Source organism: Passer domesticus, chromosome 1, assembly GCF_036417665.1.
Source record: "Passer domesticus isolate bPasDom1 chromosome 1, bPasDom1.hap1, whole genome shotgun sequence".
Taxonomy (NCBI): domain Eukaryota; kingdom Metazoa; phylum Chordata; class Aves; order Passeriformes; family Passeridae; genus Passer; species Passer domesticus.
This window is the reverse complement of record NC_087474.1, coordinates 115,947,939-115,972,592: the sequence shown is the minus strand read 5'-3', so window position 1 is coordinate 115,972,592 and position 24,654 is coordinate 115,947,939. Positions and strand designations below refer to the sequence as shown.

Genomic DNA, 24,654 nt, shown 5'->3' with positions numbered 1-24,654 from the left:
ACTCAGGACTGAGTTTAGATAGTGAAGGCTGAGGATACTGCAAACTGTGAGAAGAAAGAATAACCAGATCCAGGGTCTCTCTCCTCTTCTGGGGACTTACTATGGAAACGATTAATTTCCATGTGAAAAGAGATGCAGATAGTACTTAGTGGAGCAGTTAATATCGATTTCTTTGAGTAATCTCCATTTTATTCATGCACCTTTATATTTTGTATCCCCATATAGAGGGAAGAACCAGGCTCCAGTCCCATCTTGGTATGATAGTGGGCAAACTGAGGCAGCAGTATCTTCCCAAAAGGGCTTGCAGCTGCCCCTGGGGGCATTTACCCTATCCCACTTCAGGCCATGATTTTCTGTCTTGGAGAAGAAAGTTTTACCAAATGAGCCTCCTCAAGGTAAAAAATAATATGATTTTTTTACTTCATGAGAAAATATACCTTTTCTTATCTAGTGCTGACATCATTTGATAAACTCCTTGCTGCAGGTAAAATAACTGTACAAGGATATTTTTCATATTTTTAGAGGTTGTTATATTGCTATTTTTCTTCACCTTTCACCATAATAGCCATTTGCCAGCTTGAAATTAAACTTTGTTCCTTTACTGATTATTTTTCTCTGTATTATGCAGGACGCTAATGAGTGCCAGGCTGCTGGCATGGTTTTATTTATTTATTAGAAAGAGAAGAGCAGTGAAGCATTTAAGAGTCACATACACAGTCCATAATTTTTTTTTGTGTTGACACATTGTAATACAGAAATAAAGTTGGGTCACGACACAGGTGTATTGGACTTTATGTAAGGTTTTATTTCATCTGGATGGAAAACTGAAATTTTTCTTTACTGTGAACTGACAAACCATGAGACCCTTTAAATTGTTGAACCAGCTTTAAGTACTTTAAAATCACTGTGCTCAAGCTGCATAACATTATGCAGGGTTGCAATGATCCTGTTTCATACAGACCCAGTTGGGGAAGGCGCATATGGCTGAGGGGAGTTTTCCCTCTTGCGCGCTACTAGTTTTTGGAAGAATATTAAAAATAGAATTTGAAGATGAAGCCGCGTTTCTTGGGGCACATAAGCGTGCGATTATTCTAGCTTTTCCTTTTAATTTCTATCAGCCATTCCTGGTTAATTAACCTATTTGTTCTCGTTACAACAGAATGACAAAGCATTCGCAAAAGGTGCGAGATTCCTACATGGGAAGTGCTACCATGTTATTAGGCTTATCACTTAAAGAAAAGAGGAGAACCAAAAAGAATGCATTGGGTTGGATGTGTTTTTAAGCAAGAGAATTAGTCATTCCTTAGGCTGCAGCAGCTGCCGTAGGAGAAAAGACGATTGTTATATTTTGCATTACTTTCTCTAAAATACTAAAAACATATCATAAAAAGCTAATTGCAGATATTCTCTGGACAAGTCTGGTTCTATTCAGGGGCTTTACTGGGCAGTTTTGGCCTCGTAGCCTGGTCTTTCTCCTAAGAAATGTCAGTAAAGTCCCTGAATTAATGGACTGTGAAGTGCTTAGAAACATACCGTTTCACAAAAGTATACAGCGAGGATGTGACACTAATGGGAGGTGACCCGTGGGTTTATGACAAAATAGTCCACTCCAACAGGAACAACAACAAATTAATACAGCTTCTATGCGCAGAAGCTTTGAACAAAGCAATACACAGTGGCGTGGGAGGCGAAGAAAGGTAAAATAAGGGGAAAGTGACCAAGAATAAGATTTGTAAATTATTTGTCCATTTACGGCTTCGTTGTCTTCGGGAGAAGGCAGCCGCAAACTGCAGGGTAAAGAAAATTAAAAAGGCAAGGCTCCATTGTAATTGGGTAATTGGAGAAGGAAAGTTAGTAGCATTTGGAAAGATGTCACATGAACCTAAGTGGTAAATTCCAGGATTTGCTTACACGGATTTGCTTTATTTTAATTTTGCTGCTTAAAAAAAATAAATATAGATAGACACATATAGAAAAATTTAAAAAATGCAGTGCAACTCCTTCAATCTTTTTGCAATTCTGCATGGTTGAACATTTGAAATGAGTTTGTGTATCACCCCCAGGCATTGATTCAGACTTGACTGGGGCAAAGCAGACTCCATGTGCTTATTTTTATACACGTCATTTGGGAAGTTATATAGCCAAGGGAACAGAAAATGTGTTGCTCCACTGCCAAATTATCCCATATCCCTGGATCAAAACGGGAGGTGATCCTAATCAACAAGTTGTGCGACCTTAGTGCAATGGCAATGTCAGGTCAACTTGGGAAAGTGAAGAGACAGAGCTAAACACAAATAAAAAGAAAGAGAGAGACAGAAAGGAAGAAAGAAACAACCAACAATCCTTATAATTATCATCATCTGCTGCTTTTCCCTCTTCTGGCAAAGAAACACTCCATCCATTTGCAGAAATCGCCCGCGGAAACGTTACATCAAAACTAATCACAACGATTAAAATCAGCTTTTCTGTGCAAGAGGAGAGTAAAAAGCAAGTTGTAGGCTGGAATGAGACTGTTTTTTCCACCGAAAAAAATCCGAAAAAATATACACGCGTTATATATATATATCTTTCTATATGCACGTTTCGAAGGAGATCAATTTTATGCCCGTGTGATCAGTTAATTTAATTTAACTTTTATTTCGGAGATTGATTCAGACTGGAGGTAGAGACATGAGCTAATTGTATCCTGATCCTTGCCTTGAGGGGTTTCAAAGCCCTGGAGCAACTATTCTCTGTATTTTGCTCTGTCTACCTTAGCCAAGCTATTGCATTTCTCTCTGGTGTAGCGAGGAGAGCAGACCGCTGCCGGGAGAGAGAAATATCGGAAGTGTGAGTTGGGGGGGAAAGGGGAGAAAGAAGGGAGGAAAGAGAAAAAAAAAAAAAAAAAAAGGAAGGGGGGAGAGGGGAAAAAAAAAAAAAAAAAAAAAAAGAGGGACACTTTGGCGGCTCCGATGTTCCAGGTAAGGGCTGCTCGGGATTGTTGTTGTTTGCAGCGGAGGGTGCGGAGGGACTCGGGCGCCTCTCGCTTCCACGCATGTGCCGGGCGCTCGCACCCCGCGCGGGGACGCGGCCGCGCTCCCCCGCGCAACCCGCGCAGCGCCGCGGGGAGGCGGGCGGCGAGCGGGGGAAGGAAGGAAGGAAGGAGGGAACGAAGGAGGGAAGGAGGGAGGGGGCCGCGCGGCGGCGGGCGGGCGGGGGGCGCCTCCTTTCCCCGCCGCTGCCATGGGGGGACTCGGGCGGCGGCGGGAGGAAGGAGCGGGGGGGATGTGTTTAATTTAAACGCGAGCGTGTCCGCGCTGGGGCTGCGCGCCTGGCATTGTTCTCGCCGGGCTGCGGGAGGGGGCCGCCATTGTGTGTTTGTGTCTGTCTGTGTGTGTGTGTGAGAGAGAGAGAGCGGGAGGCACCTTCCCCCTGCCCGCGCCCTGCGGAGCGCCCCGCGGCGCCCTTTGTTGCCGGGGCGGCGGAGCGAAGGGCGGCCCCGCGGTTCTGGTTCTGCCCGCGCCGCGCCGGGACCGCGGGTGCCCGCCGGCACCGGCAGCGCTGCCCCGTGCCCTGCGCCGGATGAGGGAGCCGGGTCCGCCGGCTAAAAAAAAAAAAAAAAAAAAATTAAAAAAAGAGAAATAGAGAAAAAAAGGAAGAAGAAAGCAAGCCGCCCGCCGCCTGTTTCCAATCAGCGCGGTACAAGTTTGTGTGAGCGTGCCCCGCGGGCACCGAGCGTGCTCGGACTGTTCGGGGGAATTAAAGATGGGCGAAACGCTTCCCTCTCCCGGGCGGCGGGGGCTGCCGAGGAGCGCGGCTGCTCCCGGGAAGGGAAGGGAAGGGAAGGGAAGGGAAGGGAAGGGAAGGGAAGGGAAGGGAAGGGAAGGGAAGGGAAGGGAAGGGAAGGGAAGGGGCCGCACCGCCCGGTGCCCGCAGGCAGCGCCCGGTGCGCGGGGGGGGCGCGGTGCGGCTGGCGGCTCCCGTAATTGTTGTTCCCGGTCACGAGCCCGAAGGAAAGGCTGGGCCTGGAACGCAACTTTCCAGCTCCAGCTGCCCCCGAGCTCCCGGGGGCCGTGGAAGGGGGCTGGGCGCTGCGGGCGTGGGGAGCGGGGAAACTCCGGGGTGACCGGGGAAGTTCGTTCCTTGCGCACGCCGAGGGGAAAAAAAAAAAAAAAAAAAAAAAAAAAAAAAAAAAAAAAAAGGGAAAAAGAAAAAAAAAGTGTCAGTTTAATAGTTGCGGGGGGGGTTCGGCAGCTCCCGCGGAAGGATGCTCGGCCCGCGGAAGGATGCAGGCCCCGCGGGTCGGAGGCACTTGGAGAAACTTCCCTTTGCCTATTCAAAATGACTGCGGTGATTTTGGTGTATTAATTGCGCCCGAAGCACAACACAAAATGTTCTAGCACACGCTAGAGGTCCCTCTCAGAGCTGTCAGACGTTAGGGTGTTTTCAGGTTGGGTTGTTCTTCATTATTTATTTTTCCCCGCTTTAACTGTTTGAACAAAACCGGCTGGCCCTTCAAATGCCAGCGCAGCGTGTTTTGTTCAAATAAGGGTGAAGAAAGATTTGCCACTTTCTTGTTTGTGCCCTGGTTGTTTGGGCATCAGTCAATAAACTGAGCTCTTGAGAAAAAGGAACGTAAACGGTATTAATTTCATGCAGTGATTTATGAGTTTTGTTTGAAATAGCCTCACCGTTTGTTGTTGGGGCCAGTTCCAAATTTTGTACTCGGTTTTCTCATGTGAATCCTGCCATGGAAGTAAACAGCGTAAAACTTGAGTAAGGATGCCAGGCAATGGCTTGTGGTTTTTAAAAGAGAAACATGCAAGCAAGCAAAAAGCCAAATATTAAGATTATAAGGAGTCAATAAAGATGATGGAGGTGACTAAAATTCATTGATCCCGAGAAATTTCCATATCCAGACCGTGTTACAGAACTAATTAGTCCCTCCAACCTTCATGTATTACAACAATATTATCACCATTTTACGGATGGAGAAACTGAAAAATAAAAAGAAGGTCACTGACTTGCCTGAAGCCATATAGCAAATAAAAGATAGATCTGGAATCAGCTAGGACAGATTTAGATCTCTTGCTGATTTGCACTGCTGTAACCATAGATTTCAGTGGAATTCTTCTGGATTTAAGTCAAAGTTTGGACCTTATGTGTTCCTCTGTCCTTAGAAACACTGACTTAATGTAAATTCCATTTTGACCATGAGTGAATTAGATGCAAGATTTTAGGGGAGGTATTTGGTGTACATCCACTTTTGAAAGACAAATTACTGTGAAACTTTAGGACTCAGTTGGCTTTTGATTATTCTTTATTTTTTTCCCCATTACAGTTTCATTTGTCACCTCAGTGTAGTTCCCTAGTTGGGTTTTGATATTGTGGGGCTTTTTTAATGAACTATTTCCTCATATCTAGTGCAGTTTTTTTTTTACTGGATTCTGAGAAGCATTTATTACTAGATTTCTCTGAATGAAAACTTCAGTTTTATGTTGGAACACCCTAAGATTTTGTGTGAGGAAAACTTCCATTCATTGCAGATCTCACTCAGGCAGAAATGAAAAATTGCATGAACGTTGTTTGCAAAAAACAGCCAGGCTTTCCCCTGCAGAGTGGAAAGGCTGCATGTAGAAGACTTGCTCACATAGGCTCTTTATTGGATTATGGTAAGTTTATGTATGGAGAAAATGCGATGTGAAGGGAAATATTCACTGATCATAACAAATGTTTGTACATTATTCAAAGTGGGGTCTCCCACAATTAACGAAATACCAAATCTGCCAGTCACAGTCAGATGGCATTTCACATGAACCTAGCTGGGAAGGAATGATAATTTCTGCTTTCTGTATTCCAACTACTTTGGAAATATTTTCAGGATACCATAAAGCAGACACAGATGTACAGATTGTGGTTGTAGTACTTTACTCCTAATTTATTAACGTGTGCTGGTATATACAAACTGCCTCCACTAAAGCACAGTATGAAGTTCTTGCTTTCATGTCATCAGATGAATTTAGTGAGATGCTGGGACTTCAGGGAGCTGACATTCCCCCAAGTGTTGCTGACATTGCTGCAGTGAGGGTGTGACCTGACATCCTCATGTGTGGGGAAGCGGGCATAGAATTTGGGTGTAATTAAGACTATTCCACCCCTTCCCCTGCTCCAATTTGAGCTTATATGTCTGAAATAGAAAGCATTTAGTTGGGAATTAGCTCCACAGAGTGCATATGGTTTGTTTAAGACCTCGTACTGGCTCCCTTGGCTGAGCAGAGTTTTAAATGCCAGAGCTTTAGCCTCCTTTCTCATGTGCTGTGCAGTAAACTACTGTGCCTCACTTTCAGTACATGTTCAGCTCTTCTCTTGTACCAGAGGAAAAATAATGTTGATCAGAAGCAAATTTTAGCAGAGATGCCTGCTGTTACTTATTTTGGATCCTTTTACGCTGTTGCAGCAGAGCCAAGTTGGATCTCCTTCCAGGAAATAAATTTAGTTAGTTGTTGGTTTTTTCCTGACAGAAACATAATTCTTACTCTAAATGGAATCTTTTCTGTTGGTCTGTGTTTCATTTATGTTTTCTTTTTACAGCCTGGGTAAAATTCATCTCTGGTATAGTGCCATTGACTTCTGTGTTGTTTCACAAAGCATTAATTTGTTTTTCTGTGTTAAAATACAGATTTCTGTTGTCCCACTTTCCATAGAATACATTTTTTTTAAGTAGAAGTTTGATTTTAGAAGGAGACAAATATAAAATGTACATCTTCATTTTTATTTTGCTCACCTTTATTACTTGCGCAGGCAGAGGTCTCTTCTCTACTTCTTTGGTAAATTAGGTTGAGTTTGTATGTTTAGAGAATGGAGTAGCTACTATCTTCCTAGCTGATAACACCTTCCAAAAGATCTAGAAGTGAAAGCCATTAGCACATTCCATATCGATGATGTATGCTGTACCTTTAATAATCTTGGGTTCTCTAATGTGCACTTCAATCATGCTCTTAATCCAGAAATCAGATGAACAACATCCCGTATCCAAATGAGCCAAAGCTGATGCTGTAGAAAGTTCAGTTGTAATCCCGTGTTTATGGAGTGAATGGCTCACCCGATAACCTCTTGCTGGCAGCTCCTGCTCTGGCTGCCTTGCCCCACTGGCGGTGGGGTCGGGTTTGATGTGGTTGGCAGGTTTGTGCAGACGCGGCTCTGCAGGCTCCGCAGGCAGCCCGAGTCTGCGGGTGAGGGATGCAAAGTTTAGGGGTGCTTGCTGGGGCAAAGGACAGCTCACTCTGTCAAGCTATTTAGTGGCTTTTACTCAGCTAGTCTTCCTTGCCCAGTGCATTTATGGATAAAGAAAAGCCTTTAAAAAAACCCCAAAACTGTAAAAAACCACATTTCAGCAGCAGGGTGGCTCGAAGATGATAGGAAAAGGAGTTCTGTCTCACACAAGTTAATGGCTCTTTCTGCTTCTCCTTCTCAAACAAGACCTTTACGCCTGTGGTTGTTCCCCCTCAGCCAGCGTTTATGACTCAGTTCTGCCTCAAACCTCAGGTTCAGGATAGGCATCTATGGGTTTTCCCTTATTTTCCCTAGCGTAGTTCAGGGTGATTTGCAGGACAGAGCCACAGGCATGTGCATCCCACTTCTGACTCTGATTGTGGTTGCCTCTATCTAACAGGCTGCTGGTGTGGGAACAAAACTGCTGCACTAGGCTTTGCCAGAGCTCACCTGTCAGCTTTTAGTTCTCACAGGTGATCTCTGAAGCCACATCAAGATTGGATCAGGCAGAAATGATGGGAGGTTGTCTCAGGCAAAATATCTGCAGCAGACCGAAGGAAATGTTAGTATTCCTGAATAAGTCACAAGTGAAAATCTAGCACAGTGTGCATCTCCAGGCATTCATCTTTGAGGAGAGTGAGCTTGAGCTGGAACCACAGCTAGGAGGCTGACTGGGGAATGGACAGTCTGTCTTTTGAAAGGAGATTAGAAGAGGCTTGAATGTCCTTTTTAGCAATGTGTAGTCTGCAAAGTGATGTGAAAATTTCCTCTCAAGTCACACAGGCAGTGAATCCCAGAGAGGAGAGAAGTAGCTGTTCAAGATAAATGACAATAAACGTGGATATCAACTGGGCCTGTTTAGGCAATAGTTTCCCAGAACACTTTCAGATGCATTATCTAGAAAATGCAGCATTGAACGTGAGACCTTAAATTTGGTAATACTCTGTTTTGTGCATGCCTTTAAAACCTACTACTTGGAGAATATTTCCAAAAAGGTACCTCTGCGACCTTAGTTGTGACCAATTGATGATGTTTTTTTATCAACATTTCTGTCAATGGAGAAAATAGTTAGCTTTTTTAAAGGATATACACATTTTTATATATGTCTGTGTGTATATATAGATATATGTATCAACAGTCAACTTCCATACCTGAAAACCACTATCTATTTTGAATGTTCCTTAGATAGAAATTTGAAAAACACCAACTGACAGAAACATATCTAAAATACAGAGTTTTTCACAGAAAAAAATATTAATATCTATTTTAATCAGTGAAAATTTTGCATAAGTTTTGTCAATGGGAGGAATTTCTGATTTGCTCTTCACATAGGATCTTTAGTTTATTTTCATTCCAGCTGCAAAACTATTTCTCTTCTGTAGTTCTTAATTTTTTCCAAGTTAGACCTTTAATGCTTACAGTTTTCTATGATTTCTTTAGTGGCATTCACTTTATTTTCAACACATTCTATAAGAAGGAGAGGGGGAGATTCAGCAAAGAAACATGAACAAAAAGCCCTTTTGTGTTTTCCTCACTTTCTTGCAAACTTAACTTAAACACATCCTCTCGATCATCCGGTCACCCAGTCAACTTTCAGCGCGCTAATTTGCTTTCATGCCCAGTCTGTAAATCCTGGTGGGTGGGGCAGGACCATCTCCCTCCTGCAGCGGAGCACTGCAGGTATTCAACAATTATATATATTTAATTTTTTTATATATAATATATATATATATATTATAATATACGTAAATTATATCTATATATATCTCCTGCCATCAGTGTTACCAGGAGAACAGGGAGAAGAGAGGGGAGGAGCAGTAGGCTTTGAGTATAACTCCGAATATCTGTTGGAAGCCAAAGAATCCAGGGGCTGCCGAAGCAGCTGAAAGTTTGCTTCCTGAGAGCACTGTGCCTTAAAACAGCTTTATTTCCCTCCGTGAGCGGAACTTGGCGGCGGCAGTAGGTGGACGAGATGCGTAGGGCAGCTTCCAAAGGGAGCACAGGTCCATCAGCATGATCCCAGAGCTGTCAGGGGAAGGATGGAGGAGCCAGGATCTAGGGAATGGACTGGAATGAAATGGGGTCTCTAGCTAAAATACCGATGCGAGTCTCCCCAAGATGCTTTCCAAACAAGGCAAGACTCAGCTAAAGATTTAGTTAAATTGCCCTAAGAGAGGTTGATGGGCCATGCTTCCAGCACAGGGACGGGTGCTGAATAATTCACAGATCGTTACCATTTCTTTAGGCCATTATGTGCCCATTACACCGAATCTTTTCTGAACACCCAAGAGAGATAATCCTTGCGCTAAGGACCACTCACACAAGGTAAACAGACATTCCTGGCTTGGCGCTAGCAGGCAGGTTCGACACCTTTTATCCACAGCAGCCTGTTCTGCTCTAAGTGGGACGGCAGAACAGGGCTTTGACAGAGGGCTTTGACAGTGGGCTTTGACAGAGGGCTTTGACAGAGGGCTTTGACAGAGGGGTTTGACAGGCTTTGCATCTGCACGGGAGAGCGCCCATAGCCATGTCAGGGCAGCTGTCCCAGCCGGTGGCTGTGGCTGAAGGCATGGAGACCATTACAGGAGAAAATGGGAAAAGGGCTGACTGAGTGTGCAGAGGAGGATTTACACCCTGGTTATCGAAGGGGGCTCACAGATGCAAGGAGGTTAGGGAGAGCCTTGAAGACTGGTGAAAGCCCAAAGGAGGAATTCAAACAGAGTCAAAACGGAGAGTTGGGGCAGGTGGACAAACAAAAGACCAATGGGTTTATTCTAGGCATTCAAGAGTTGGTCACTGATGAGATCCAGGTGAAATCTTCCATGGATCTGCAGCTTGGCTCTGGAGAAAGGGGAAGGAAGCAGTGGAGTTCAAGATGGCTGCAGATGTGAGCTGGGAGACAAAATGAGAAGGTGCAACCTTCCATATCCTCCAGCTTTTCCTTACAGTGGCCTCTGTGGTACAAAAATAGCTTGGGATTCCTGGAGGCAAAATGAGGGCATGATTTTTGCTATTAGCAGAAAACTGAATTTCTAAGGTTGGTAATGCTTTTTCAAGGAAGAGACTTCCTGAGAAACCAGTAGGCAGGAGCATTTCTGTTTGGGAAGAACTCTGGTCAGGAATAAAACTGTTAGCTCTTTCTCATGGAGAGAGGTGGTTCTTTCAGGGAAAACTGTGGCTTTCAAGAAGCATTTCCTTTAACTCAAAAATCTGTGTTTATTACTGGCTGTGTACAGTCTTTCCTTTTTTCCTGAGTCTTCCTCAAGTATGTGCATCAATGTCCTGCAACTGAGTTTCACAGGTTGCTGAGAGATAAGCTGTAGAGTGATATCCTTATTCATTTATAAGCTAATGCCTTTTTTAATTCCATTAAGTGCCCTCTTGTTTTATGAAGGGCATCTGATTTCTCCTTCACACCATTCATTATTTTATTTACCTCAATTCCATCATCTTTTACTGTTTTCCTTTCTAAATGAAATAGTTCTGGTTTTAATCTTTTTGTTTAGAAATACCCCCACATGTCTCTAATCTTTTTTTGTTGCCTTTGGCTATCTAATGTAGCTATCTATCATTCCCATCTTGCTTCTCACTGGATCTTTTAAAGCTAGTTCCAAAGTCATCAGCGTGAAAGAGACTGAAGGATGGTATTGTGGTTAAAGTACATTACTGAGACTCCAAAGTTCTTCTTCCAGAGCTCCTGCCCTATGACCTTAGACTAATCACTTGGCTGCAGAGTTTCACAGTTTCCCTTTTAGTTCCAGAAAATACAACGGGAAAATCTCAAGCAAAATATGTTAAGTGTTTCTCCATGTCTAGATGGAAATTATTCTAGATGCATAGCCATGTTAAATGTAGTGTTTTTGATTGTTTTTCCACAAGGCAGCTGCATGTGTGTTGAAATTTGTAACTTCTCCCCTAACTCTTTGATTGTATGGTTGACTGTTTCCTATTTGTTACACTCCTCTGATATTAGGTTCCAAACATATTCAATTAAGTAATTTCTTTTTTGTTATTTTATTGTGAGCTTCATATGGAAAGTATGAGTTGTTAGCAATTTGGGCCAAACAGACACGTGACTTTCATGTATCCTTGGGGATTTGGAAAGTCAGCACAGTCCTGATGAAAGTGAAAAACAGGATGAAATTCTGACTTTTTACATGTAGGACACAGCCTGTTCCTGGGAAACACAAGGTACACCTAACTCCCACTCACGCTTCCCACATGTGGGATCTAGACCAAGGTATTGCTGGCTTGCCTCCAGTCTACACAAACTAATTATCCACAACCTGTCAAGGCTCTTACAAGGAGCATAAGACTCACCCATCTGGTTCCCTCCTCTGACGTTTACAGCAGGGCCTGGCTGTTACACATTTTTAGCACCTCTATCACTCTCCAAAAACCCACATCAGGTCTGGACACCTTACTGCCTGGGTGTGTCATCTGGTGCCTCATTTCTGGCACTCAGGAGCCAGGAGCACTCTGGATGGGTGTACATTGCTGTACACTCCAAGGAATCTCCCAAGCACACACCTGCCCAAGTGTCATCGCTTGCTGCAAAAAGGTCATGTGTCAAGCAGTGGGAGGAAGATCTATGAGGTGTTTGAGCTATGAAACCTTTCATTTAAAATCTTCTTGTGCCACAAAAAATGCTGGAAAAATACACTTTGATAGGATGCTATTCCAGCAGAATGACAAAAGCAAGCTGCTTTGACATTTGTAGCATAAAACTAAGGAAAAGTACATTGTTCTTTGCACTGCATTTTATTTTGTCTGCTTGTTTTCCCTCTAGCCCCATAGCTCCTTTTTTTTTCTTTTTTTCTTTTTTTTTTTTTTTTGCCTTGATGTCCCTCTTTCCCTTTGTAAACAGATATCAGCTCCTGCTTTCATGAGTCCCCCAAACAGCACTGTCTGCTCCTTCCACTGGAGCTCAAGCCTCTGTACATACTCCTGTGCCAGCCCCAGGAAATTTGGTGCTCTTGTGGTCTCTGTGAAAAGAGACCAATCCTGGAAGCCTCCTGATAACTCCATTCAGGTCAATAGGCTTGTTTGTGTGATTAAGGATAACACAAAAGGATGCTCATGGGTGTTGAGACATCAAGAATATTTGCAGTTTAAAAAAAGAAAAAGAGTGGTTTGGATTTTGGTGGGGTTTGGAGTGCTTTGTTTCCCTTATGCCTTATAGTTGGCATTTTGTCATAGCCTTCTGCTCACTAGCATTCCCATGACACATGAACATGCTCAAAAAAACTTCCTCTGAGAAGTCAGTGGGCTTCATTAAATTTTCAAAGTTTAGGGCTGTGATCCTCTTTGCCCCTCTCTACGGGCGGCTGGCCCTGCCATATCCTGATTGCTTATGTGAACATTTGATAAATCTCACTGTGGACTACATTTGCTCTTTCACCCAAACAGTCATCACACACATTTTCCTAACACTTTAAAATTATGCCTGCCAAACATTTTCTGATGTAAAGTTAAAAGCCATCTATTACTGAAGTGATTTTTCAGCCCTTGTGGGCATGTTTTTCTTTCTTCGTTTTTTTTTCTTCTTGTGTAGTTCAGATAGTTTCAAGCTCTTTTAAACAGGCTGCCAAGGGTCAGTTTCAAAAAAAAAAAATTTCCTCTTTAGTTTTCTCCTAAAAAGTATGGTGGTGCTATTGTTTTCTTTTATGCAACTCCTTTCAAAGTTGAATTCCAGTGAGTGTAATGTTGTCTTACTGCCATGGCCACAGAGAACTTAATACAGAGCTGGAGATTGCTGCTTATTCTCTGTAAAGGTGTCTGTCCTGCAAGGAGACTTTTCCCATGGACTTCAGTGAGCCACTGCCAAATAGAACCCACTCCACCGTGCTGAAGTTGATGACAGTCTCTCTGAAGTGGCCTCCACCATGTGCAGTGACATTTTTGCCCTGCTGTGCTCCTGAGATGTCCAAACTGGCAATGTGGCTTGAAGGGTGCACAGCTCCCACCTGGCTGCCATGCTCACCCGCAGGGAAGGGAACTGGGATGGAACTGGATCCAGCTCATCCAGACTTGGAGCACTCCCAGGTCACCCAGTCCAAGCTGGACCTGTGTGGATTTGGTTGCATCTTTGCAGTGCAGTGCCATTCATAGCCAGGTTCTACATGCAAACCATTTGTTCATATTCAGAGCTTGACCCTTCCCTAATTTTTACTTCCTGTACAGATCATATTCCTCCAGTCAGTGTGTGAGCAGAAAGCAAGATGTCTCTTCTTTCCTTCTTTTGCTTGCTTCCTCAGTGCTCTGGGCATTTTCTTTTAAATGCCTCTATTTTTCCTCTGGGTTCCAGAGCTGTGCATGGTTTTTGAAACTGATTAAAGGAGTTTGTCCTACCATGGCAGAGAGATGCTAAAACAAAGCATGTGTGTCTCTCTTGGTCTTAAACCAGGATTTTTTCTTACTCTTTTTTCCTAGTTGCTTGTTTAGCAAACATGGTTAAACAGGATCATGGTGTAAAAAAAAACCAAAGCAACTCTTACCCTTCTAGAAACCACCAGCCTGATAATATACCCCACTTTTTTCCAAAACCCTGGTAGTGCCCTTGAACTCACTGAAACCTGCTCCAGCACTGAATGGTCTGACCAATCTGAATTTATAATCTCCCTTCAAAGCGCCTTGGCAGGACCTTTATTTGAAATCGTGTTTGTTGCTTGTTTGTGTCACAACTGCACTTCATGCAGTTTCTGGAAGTGTAGAGACTTGGGTCTGGGCCAGTCCTAAATAAAGAAGCTAATACACAATTACACCCCCAGCCTGGTGAAACACAAGAAATACAAAACATCGTATTGGAAATACAAAACATCTGCCTCCTGGGGTGCAGATAGAAGCTTAATAACAATATAACACTTAAATTGCACTGCAATTAAAATATAATCCTTTAAATTTCTTGAATTTGGAGGGAGGAGAGGGTTGGAAAGAAGTGCAGAGGACGAGTCAGAAGTGGAGGCATTACAATCTTCACCCTCAACATGGAACTACTTAAGCTTACCATAATTGCATCACAGAAGGTATGCATACCCTGAAACCAAAAAGGAAGCAGGAAGGCTAGAAAAAACAAACACAGCATGATGAACCAAACAGGTAACCTTCAGGAAAAGGAAATCTAGCCCTGGCTAACCCAAAAGACTGAATGTAAACTGGCAAGGGAAAATGAAACACGGGAAACAGGAGGGCTGAGAGGATATTTCAAATGCAAAGAGACACATTTCTACAAACAAACGAGAAATTAAAACATCTAAAACAGAATTAGTGAATTGGCTGGATCAAAGGGGCAGTTAAAAAATGACAAGATACAATTATGGAGACTACATGATATCCTCCCATCAGTCTTTACCAATTGAAAATGCAGTCAGTCTCTAGATAGTCTATTTAATTACTGTAGATGGGTGCCTGTCAAACACTGAGGTATCAGAAGAAAAACTGCAGGATTGACATGCTAAAGTAACAAACCTCCCAGAGCAGATGGCATCAATCAAGACTGATAGCTGTTAACAAAATCATTCAAGTTCCCCTTACAAATAGGCTATTCTGCTATACCAAAGCAGTGGAACATTGCATGTATTTTACTTTAAAATCAGGATCATCTCAAACAAATGAAAAAGAAAGAAATGTTGAAATGTATGTTAGCAAACTAAAAAATCTGCTTAATGCTAAGCATGGCTGATCCAGTAACAGTGAAACATGCCTTTTATAATTTCCTAAAAGAATCTTTAAGATCTCAGTGATTATGCAGAACCATTTAATATAAAGTTTTAAGAAAATTTCAGAAAATCTTTGATAATTTATCTCAGAAGATGTTAAGAAAATCTAAATCACAAAGTGAGATGCAAAATTCTGCCCTAGATCTGTTTCACAAAACAAAGTGTTGCAGGAATGAAAAATGAAGGGTTGGCAAGGAAGCAGTAGAATACTTTTATGAATTATCAGAACAATAAGGTGGGACATATAAACATAACAATATTGGGAAAATTATCTGGCCCCTTGGTCACCCAGGGCAAGACAACTCTGAAAAACTTGGGGACCCAAATAAACTGAGATAAAGAGGAAGGTGATTATTAATTTTATTGCTTTGCCAACACGGAAAGTGCCAAAAGTGAGAGGAAATATTTTGTGTTCTCTGAAAACACTCTCAAGTTATGAAAAACCTCTTAAACCCTCTTAATTTCTTTGTTATGTAAGAGCAGAGCAGCAGTGGAAGGGGCAAGACTGGTGCTCAGTCACCTGAAGGCAAAGCTGGAGAGGCTCCAGGCAGCACCAGAACCCGGAGGGCAGTGAGAGGGGCTCCCTTAATACAGCCAGGCTCCTCACCCAAGTGAACTGGTCTGAGTTAAACAAGAGTTAAACACAGAACAGACCCAAAATGCACCAAGAGAGCTGGTTTGTTAAGAGAGGAGACAAAACATATCATGAAAGTAAATTATATAATCAATACAGTTGGGAACATAAATTCATTCTTTCATTTTGCTCTGCCACAATATTAGGAAATTTTTGGTGTAGCAGTTTGTAGAAAAGAAACCAGTTATTCGTAGAAGACTCAGCTCTTCTAAATTCTTGGCTAGAACTGGCTGCAGCATCACTCCTGCCTATTTCCATGTTTATTTCCCTGCCTTTGCATACTGAACCAGCCTGGGCAATGATCTCACAAAGATGAGAAATGCAAAAGGAAACATAAATCTAGAGAGTCTAAAGCTGATAAGAGGAATTATATTTTGATACTAGATGGAAACTCCCTGGTGCAGGATGAACTAGAAATGGTCCCTTCCAACCCAAACTATTCTATGATTTGAAGATTCTATAACTGACAGCAAATATCATTCAGCTCAGCATGGACTGGCACAGTGAGGTTCACCCAGGGTTGGTCCTTAGGAGTCAGACAGAAGAGAAGGCTGTACAAAAGTGGGACTTAGTGCCTTACAACAAAGCTGTGATCCAGTTTTAAGGAGAACTGTAGTGGAGCCTTCCCATTTTTTTCCTATAAATATGCCTAAATTTTGTAATCCAAAAGTTCCTTTCACTGCTCTTGTGAATTTTCCTTCCCTTACTCCCACAGTGATCATATTCTGCTGCAAAAAGTGTTCAGTTTGTTATGAGTTATTTGAAATTTTGTCAGTCCTGGAGTGGGCAAGAAAGAAATGGAGAGATGCTTGAATAAAGAGAAATCCTCATTTATAGAAATGAATAGGACATGATTAAAGCAGTGGATAAGTTCCTTTCATCTCACATGAAATGCAGTATTTGTGGGATGTCAGGATTATGAATTTCTTGTGAATGACTGAAGTTCAAAATACTCCTATCTGTAATTTTGCAGCTAGTGGCACTTCAGGGTCTAGGAGTCACCAGATGAAATTACAGAGAGGGAAATAATTTAGAGAAGAAACTTATGACACAAATCACAGTAGAGAAACAGAATTCAGTTCCAGCATACAGTACATGCTTTAGTCTGCAAGCTAAGAAATAATCATATGAAACCTCTCTGCCTAACCTGATCTACAAGTAAAATCCATTTAATTCCTCCGCCTTTCTCTGGCAAAGAGTAACATTACAGGTAAAATGGTACATACCTTCAGGGTGATATTACCAACACTGATTTTTTTTTTACTATCTAAAACAAAACAAAAAAAAAAGAAAGAAAAAAATAGATTGCATTTTGTTCTTCTTAATCAGAGTTGCCAGTGGATGCGTCTGATCTTCTCCAACAGAGTATTTTAGAAGAAACTACATTTGGAAGGCCACGATTTGACTTCTGTTTTTTATAACAGGACTGGTAATCTTAGGTGCAAAGTTGCTAAGCTCTGAAAGTGCTGAGATTCCAGGCTTTAGAGGCCACCAGAAAACACAAAACATTCAATATCCAATGCCTTCCCACAAGCTCCCTTGCAGAGACTCCTGGGCTAACACCTCTTGCTGTGTGTACAGGAGAAGGGGAAGGAGGAAAGTGAAAAGCCACATCACACAGTTTTCCATTCCCAAGCACAGACTGTGTAATCTCCACAGCTCAGTGCACTTCTTTATATATTCTGGGATTAGTGAATGTGGCATTCATATCTGCCAGTCACAAAACAGCAATTTGCAAGCTGCTCCGAGCATCCCTGCCTGTGCTAGGGTTTTGTGGAGGTGGTCAGAACCTCACAGGATTAGACATGCTGGACAAAAATTGCTATATTTAGCTATGCATAGGGAGTTCCCCTGTTTCCTTGGTCATCTAGTACATTTGCAACTAGATGCATTTTCAAGTGTTATCAATAACTTCTTCAATCCATAAACTGATCACAGAGCAGGGTAAAACTGGTTGCTAAATAGAAAGCACAACTACATCCCAGTAGACTGTCAAACAGAACAGCAGGAGTCACTGTCCTAAGGCAAAGAAATTAATACCAAGGTCTGTCCAGGAGTTAAAACAGAGCAGGTGGAACCTTCCCAGTCATTCACAGGGAAGGACAGTGCACCATGGTTGCTCAGTGCACCATGCATTTGTGAATGGTGGGAAGATTACGAGCAGACAGTTAAACAAGGAGATGTAATTTTGTGCTATGTTCTGAGTGAAATGAGAGAAACAAGTTCCCCAAAGACACAGAGAGCCAGCCATAGAAGTTGTGGATTTGTTTTCACTGTGTTCAAATCCTTTCTTTCGTTATGAGCAGATGACAGCAAAGTCATTGTAAAAATGATGATTATTTGAATAGAATAATCATATATTAATATAATGGTAGTCATGATATTGGCCACCTATCCTGTTGCATTTTTTATCAGCAGATTTCAAAGTTTATAAAAAAGAGGTGTTTTACTTTAGATGCATTTTCCAGAGAGGGAAAGTGCTGCACAAAAGATGGAATGACCTATCCAAATTCAGCCAGGAGGCAATTGGCTGAGTCAGGAATAGAAACCAGAGTGCCAGCCCAATGAGGAAGGCATCCTAAAACAAATGGAACCAAGCAGAAATGGGAACAATGTCCCCACATTTCAACAGTGAGAAGTGCCAGCTGCCTTATTCACCATTTCTTTAAAATATTAGCATGCACCTTTTTTTTCATTTTTTCCCCTTTTTTTTAAGAGGAGTATTTAATTAATTACTGAACTGGCTCTGCCATTCCTTTACAGGATGAAAACAAGCACTTAAACAAGTCTCTCCTGTCAACCCCACCCAACACCTACTCAGTTACAACAGATGGATGAATGCCACAGACCAGATGCCAAAATTATCCCAAATTTGATGCTGCACAGAAACTGTAGCATGCTACAGAAAAGAACTGCTCCCACAGTAATATTATTGAAATGCCAGGTTGCACTGATCCCTGTTAGAGGTGATGTGTACAGAACCCACACAGCAAAGGCTGTAGTTGCTGCCACAGCCTCCTGAAATATTTCCATCTCTTTTAGTAGTCTTGCCTAAATTTTGTTGTCTTCTGAAAGTGGGAAGATTTGCTGGAAAATGATATAGAAATACCTGGCTGGAGTCCAAGAGGGATGAGATTAGTGTCTTCTCTCCTTGGAACAGCTTTGATTACACCTGCTTTGTAGTGCTATAGGGCTGCTCAGGAGGCTCCTTGCTGCCCTTGGACATCAGCCTTGAAGGACAGGTGATCTCTCCTCTGAGACACTTAAAGTCTTCTCCTTAAAGATGAAGAGATTCAGATATGGTGTGGACAGGGATGTATGTATGTGAAGAAGGTATGAAGCTTTGACATTTGCATAGATGCCAGCTTCATTCAAATGGTTTATGTAATGTTGCATCCATTGACTGCTTTAAGCCTGAAGCAGTGTAACCTTCTGGGCAAACCTGATGGCCTTGAGGCTGGCTGGACAGCCCGGAGGTCCTGGGCTTACCAAGGAAGCTGTCACGCTCTGTGTCTCTAGCATGGCAAGATGACCTGGGCCAGGAGAGCTCCCCTGGAACTGTAGAGCATCTGTAGTTGTTACAGAAGAGTTCGGATGAGCTCCAGACGTGCCTTTGCAAGCCTAGTTTGACTTCTCCCAGAGCAACAACTCTTGCAAACAAAAACTTGTACAGTGGGACTGGCACACTCATCCCAGAGCCCTGTCATAGTCTCAGCAGCTCAGGCAGGAAATATTTACAAAACAGTTGTCTGACAAGAAAAGGTCTGTCAAAACTGAAGTTTTTTGCAGGAATTTTTCAGTTTTGATTAAATCACAAAGGGAAAAGGCTTCTTGGTTAAACTGAGTGGACAGATGATCTAGGATTACCAAAAGTCTGCTGATTTGAGCAACTACATAGGAGAGCCTAAATACCTGGAACCTGCATGAGTCAGAGGTCCACCCTTCAGACCTGAGAACGATTTTCCTTTTGTCCTAATGGGGATTTGAAATCTCAAAACTACCATTTCCCAGATATGTACTTGTTTCTGTCACACTGTCCCTATGCTGGAAGAAGTATTTTGGATGCAGGAAAGGGAGTCCACGGAGATCATGGATGACACTGTCTTACTAATTTTAATTTTGAACCTCTGAGTGTCTCTCTTTTTCAGAGTATTTAGCATTTTGCAGCATTCTGCCCCAGTTGCATGTAATGAGCACTTAGCTCTTTCACAAATGAGATCTCAAGTCATTACAGTCAGACACCCACAGCAAAAAAAAAGCAGAAGGTTTTTGTGCCCGCTTTGTTTGGTTTAAGTTACTAGTCCAGTACCCTAAGATAGAAACTTTGCAGCAGAGCCAGGGATATAATCAAAGGATGTATCTTCAGCTCCAGGCAAATCTGAGACAAACTGTCGGACTACAGATGCCTATTCAATGAGTCGCATCCATCCTGGGCACTGAATGAGGCAAAGGCCCTGTAGAAAAAGGAGGATGTGATTAGATCATTAAGTGTAAAAGAAAATGTGGCAGTAGGAGAAGCAACATAGCTATGCTGGCTTTAAGCTAATTAGTGGGGAAACAAATTTATTTTAGCTGTGGCTGTGTGGAAAGCTCTGGTGTTGGGTAACTTGTATTAATGTCACACCTCTAGTTTGCTGAGCAGACTTACCGTATTCTCTTTGGTGCCCACAAACTCTCAGCAGCATAAGAGAGTCAGGATCCCTTTTCAGATCAAAGCTTAATCATGTTTCTGCTGCCTTATCACGTCCTCTTTATTTTCGGCACATGCGTGGGATCACACAAGGCAGGCATGGCCTGGAATACCAAGGCACTACAAGTAAAATGGTGGCTGACTCTTGGCAGCAGAGTCAGGAATTCAACAGGTTTTTAATATTCTGTAAGATCTTTGTTTTCCAACACTAAAGAATAGAATCTATTCCAAAATCCCTGTAGCGTCTCTGGGTTTTGAGAACCCCTGATATTATGTCCATAAGGCACAAGGAGCTAATCCATGTTAATCAATAGCCGACTCCAGAACAATGACATGTGAGTGCAAGTTCTTTGTGGATATTGGACCTCATTGCTGTGTTCCTATTGGAGCAGTGACCTCACCATTTTGGCTTCTGTTGCATCAACACCATCTAACACTGTAGCAATAAGGTACCAGAGGGTTATATACGTGGTTATTGAATTCTGTGTGCTTTAGTAGAGGTTTTTTTATGTCACATAATTTTTGCAAGACAAAATTTTGCAGCTCTGATTCCCAAATGGAAAGCAATTTCTGTCATCTAACCAAGATCAAGGACGTGATGCCCACTTGTATCTTCACATCAGTGCAACTGTGCTAACAGTGATGAGACTCTGTCTGTACATTTGTTGGTCAAAATAAAATGAAATCTTCTCCATTAATCAGTGACGTTATTAAAACTGTCAACAGACAAGTCCTGATATAGTAAAGGAAGCCTAGTAACAGAGGACAGCAAGGGACATGGGAGATCTAGAGTTCTGTAGTTGATATTTTGTACTAGTTGATTAGCAGATCACTAAAACTTCTTGGAATAAATATTTTATTTATTACACTTATGTTTTATAAAGTGTTGGAGAGAACAAGGTATAGTAAAGAGGAGCACCAAGCAATGCATATAAACTCTCTAGTCACAGCTGAAAAGTGCCCAATATGTGTCCCTGGACTGCTCTGAGTTCCTAGTGAAGCCCCCAGGTAAGGGTGCAAATCAGTGTTTGAGATGTTTTCTATCAATGCACTTCCCACCCCACAGTCTGTTGCCAGAGCCAGTTATCTACCCCTTATCATCCAGCAGCCCCTCAGGAGCCCTCTGCTACAGGCAGAGGGAAGGAGCATCTGAGGCCATGGTTTCTGTGGCTCAGAAGACTGATTTCCCTTCATTTAAGGATTAATGTTTTTCACAGTTCTAAGGATGACTGCTCAAATGTTCTTAATCGTGTGTGTGCTTGCCTGATGGGAAATGTGCAAGAGCATTTGGGGACTGTGGCATTGGTACATGGCAAATGGCCATTAACAGAACAAACTCTGCCTCTGGCAAATTAACTTTGCCCAGAATTCTAGAGGGGTTTTGTATTGTAGTGGTGGTGGAAGAGGGTTTATTTTAAAGTGAGTATATTTGATGAAATAAAGGAAATTGAGGTTGTAATTTCAGAAGTTTTGTGATAATGGAGACCTTCTTCCCTGACACATGCACTTATTTTTCAGTTCTGCTTTTCCACTTCTGTTTGCCTAGGCATTGGCCTGCATCCTTTCATGTGTATTGCTTCTGATGTCTGACTCATTATGGCAACAGAAATGTTGATGCCAGACCCAGAAGCAGTACTTTAAAACCTGCTATTCTCTCTCCTTCAAGCTCAAAGCTAACCCAGTTTGTGGCAAATGAATGAAATGCAATCATTTGGCACCTTGTCCATGCATCAGTTTGGAAACATAGGACCTTTCTCCTCTGCCCTTCTGTGTCTTTTTTGATTTGACCAGGCTGCCATAAAGACCAGTAACTCTAGAGTGTGGAGTTTAATGATTGGAAAATAAATAACTGGTTTAGTGCATTCTCTCTTGTGTTGCCAAGCCTCTCTTCTCACCTCCTACTATGTTTCCCATTGTCTCACATCTAGGATTAAAGAGATTCCTGGATTTAAAAGGGGAAAAACAATCATCCTTTATGTTTGGGATGAAGGATACTTAGCCTTTATGTTTGAGGTGGAGGATAAACGGATAAGGCAGTAAGAGAAGGGAAAGGTAGAACAGGACTTGAAAATGATTGCAGTCTGAAAACTCAAACCCAGAAGTTGAGTGACTACTCCCAAACACACTGTTTAAAAAATAATCCAGGTTTCATGTCTTTCTTCATGCTTTGTTTTGGAACATAACGTTCTCATGAATACTAGAGATTAGCAAGAGCTGAGCATTGTTTTACCAAACACCAGCAAGGACACGTGGCTGACAGCAGAGAGATTCCCCACGCATGGCTAGGGACAACAGTCCTGGCAGGACTGCAGTGTCTGGGGCCACCTTGAGTAGAGCATCACAATTGTTGGGCGCTGTGTGCCAAGGTGAGGAGCTGCAACATCCTGAGGGGGCAGGCAGGGTTATAGAAAAATGAAGAAACTTAGTGAAAGAGGGGTAGAATCATCCTGTCTTTCCCACAGATAATACTGTTGTTTGTTCAGCTGTTTGTGTGGCCCCATAGGAACAAGACAGCAGCCAGGGATTCTCCCAGAGAAGTGTGGGAAGTCATCTATCACGAGTTGTAATCACAGCTCAGAGAGGAAGGGGTTTTTCTTTTCTCCTGCTTTGAAGCTGACAGGCATGCAGTGTTTTATTTCCTCCCGTTTTCCACAGCATTGCAAAGGAGAAGACATAAAGCAGAAGGAGGAGATTGTAGAAGGCATGTTCAGTGTAGCTTCACATATCAGTTCAGTGTATTTTCTGCACCACTTTTCCCTGTCTTTCATCTTTCCAATCTCTCCTAGCAGAAATGTAGGAAACAGTTAAGGTAGATGGGTATGTAATTCTGCTCATTCCCAAAGGAAGAACAGGTGGTGAAGGAAAGGGCACGGGAGAAAGCATGACATGATTTGGAGAGAGTGGAGGATGGATGAGGAGGGGAAGCACTGTCCGAGCTGGGACTGATGTGTAGCATTTCAGTTACCTGGGTGTGATGCACAAGGAAGAGGGGGAAAACTGAGGAGTTTATCTTGGAAGACTGAGAAAGAAGAGTCTCAGGTCAAGGATAATTATCAGCCAGATTTACCAACTCAAGACTGGACTTGACAGTGGCATCAAAACTAAATTTCTAGTTTCTTTCAACTGGAGTGAACAAAGAGAAATGATTACATTTTGTACCCCTTTAAGAGTTATGAAAATGGCAAATGAGAGAACCCTTGGTGTGCCTTAAATGCAACTTTTTGTTCACTTTCAGCCACCTTTGGGGTGAAGTGGTCCTGTCTGATGAAGGCAACTGCAAGATATGTGCTGCTTAGCACCACTGTTTGGAGTCCTTACCACATGTCCCAGGAGAAATTCTCTCTTGCCTCTGCAGGCACAGCAAATTTACTTAGGCTTCACCTGTGACTGCAGGAGTTTGTCTTGAGAGAAGGTTGCTAGAGTTTTTGTACAGAGCTGACCTGAGGCTCTAGCAATACAGAAGCTGCTGAGAGCAGTTGCCTTGAGAAACAAATCAGCTCTGGTCCCAAGTCTATCTCATCTGTGCCAGAGCCCTGGAAATTGAGACTTGCTCCTGCTGCTGCCTTCACGAAGACAGAGTCACTGCTGGGAGGGAAAAGAGGCAAATCCCACCTCTTGTCAGCTGTGGGATGAAGGAAATCTGGTTCAGCAGCATCCTTTTATGCCTCAGTTACATCTGTCCCTTCCCTTTTATGTGTCAAATATGCTCTTGTCCTGAACCTTGTCCATTCCTGCCCTTTACTAGGACAAGAGTTCAAATTTAGTTGTGCTGCTGAGAATAATTCACCTGTTTTAAATATAGAGCTCATGAATATGCCTGCATGTGCCAAAGGAACATGAATGGATCAGGGCAATATGAGTGACTAGAGTGTTTCTTTCTATCCACTGGGTCTGCTGGTGAACTGCAGGCAATCAGACCACATCTTCCTTCCTTAAATGCTCCTCTCAGCAAAATTTAGGAGAATTGTAGACAGTTTGATAATAGGATGGCTTTAGGGCTCTAAAGGTTTGGCTAACTGCCAGCAAACTTAGCGGGCACACAGGGATTGTTAGAGGAAAGCACAGCCTGAGTGGGAGTAATTTCAGAACTATTTAATGTCCTTTTGTTGTACAACTCCAGCCTTCCACCTTTTCCTGTTGTTCGCTGTTGTTCCATCTTGGTTAACCCAGCCCAGCCCTGATATCCCAGTATCAAATCTTCTCTGATACAGCAGTGGCAGTGGTTCAAAAGGAGCAAGACAGGATGCTAATGGAGGAAAGAGCCATCTGTTTGGTCTGGATTTCTGTGGGGTTTGGTTGGTTTTTTGGTTTTTTTGGTTTTTTTTTTGCAGGGGGGAGGTCTTTACTCAAGAGGAATGTCC

General features: G+C 42.6%; 1 protein-coding gene across 1 annotated transcript in view; it reads left to right on the top strand.

Annotated features, from left to right (window-relative positions):
- Nucleotides 1–2,697: 2,697 nt before the first annotated feature.
- KCTD1 (potassium channel tetramerization domain containing 1) overlaps nt 2,698–24,654 on the top strand; it is a 99,143-nt gene continuing 77,186 nt past the window's right edge. The window contains exon 1 of the mRNA XM_064435723.1: nt 2,698–2,829. The gene's annotated coding sequence lies outside the window, so the exon portion shown is untranslated. The remainder of the gene's footprint in view (nt 2,830–24,654) is intronic.